The sequence below is a fragment of the Austrofundulus limnaeus genome, unplaced genomic scaffold (genome assembly GCF_001266775.1).
Source record: "Austrofundulus limnaeus strain Quisiro unplaced genomic scaffold, Austrofundulus_limnaeus-1.0 Scaffold197, whole genome shotgun sequence".
Taxonomy (NCBI): domain Eukaryota; kingdom Metazoa; phylum Chordata; class Actinopteri; order Cyprinodontiformes; family Rivulidae; genus Austrofundulus; species Austrofundulus limnaeus.
In genome coordinates, this window is record NW_013952599.1 from 452,967 (window position 1) to 453,932 (window position 966).

The 966-nt window shown below is 41.1% G+C and overlaps 1 protein-coding gene across 1 annotated transcript in view; it reads left to right on the forward strand.

The window, feature by feature from the left end:
- The first annotated feature begins 352 nt into the window (after positions 1-352).
- csrp3 (cysteine and glycine-rich protein 3 (cardiac LIM protein)) overlaps positions 353-966 on the forward strand; it is a 6,262-nt gene continuing 5,648 nt past the window's right edge. Inside the window, exon 1 of the mRNA XM_014018624.1 lies at positions 353-458. The gene's annotated coding sequence lies outside the window, so the exon portion shown is untranslated. The remainder of the gene's footprint in view (positions 459-966) is intronic.

The window sequence follows — 966 nt, forward strand, 5'->3', positions numbered from 1 at the left end:
TAAAGGCCTACACACAAACAAATCTTAAAATTGCATCAGTAGAAAAAAATAAACAACTTTGGTCTTTTCTTAGCAGTGACCCCAAGGTCAAATTTTATATGTGTTCCACCTGTTGTAAAGATCTGTAAACAGCAGACTTCTCTACGTTCTTATTCATCCAAAGCAGCTTCTGTTGCGATTGTTTTAATCCTCCAACTTGTGGTGTAGCTAAAATTACCCTCCTGTGTGGACGTTTGTGGCAGCTGTCAGAGCTGTGAGTCTGGGTCCAGAACACACGTCTGAGTGCCTGATGTTCAGACCCTGATAAAGGATCAGAGGGGGGTCATCTCTGTCACAAGTTATTTTAAGCGGAGGGGGCGTCACTGTTGGGACTGTGGTGATGGTGAGATGAAGAGTATTTAACTGTCTGCAGTGTTAAACTGCCACATTCAGAGTCAAATCCAGGCTTGGACCCAAAGGTAAGAATCCATAAAGCTTCCTGTTGGACTGGACAATTAGGAATCAGAGAGGTTGATTTGTTTTTAGTTGGTAATATTTTACATGAACAAACAGTTTTATGTGACTTCTGTTGAAACACACTAAGTGTTTGATGGTTTTTGTTTTTTAAATGTCACATACCAGTTTTGAGGTGATGGGCAACTTATGTTGCAAATGGAAACTAGAAGGTCAGACAGAAGGCCGCTCTGAGATTACCGGCCTCGTCCTCAGGCTTTTAGCATCATCTGACCCCCCAGGGAAGTTTAGAACAGTGTTTCCCAAAGTTGGGGTCGGGACCCAAAGTGGGGTCCCGAAACATCAAGATGGGGTCCTGAAAAGATTTTCTGAATTAATTACATTTTTGTCTTTGTTGTTACAAAGGAGTGAGGTTAGTGTATTTAAAATGGATAAATGTAGTTGTTATGGCAATATTTATTTAACAACAGAGACAGAAATACGCTGGTCCAAGAATGACTGTACTCCATGAGA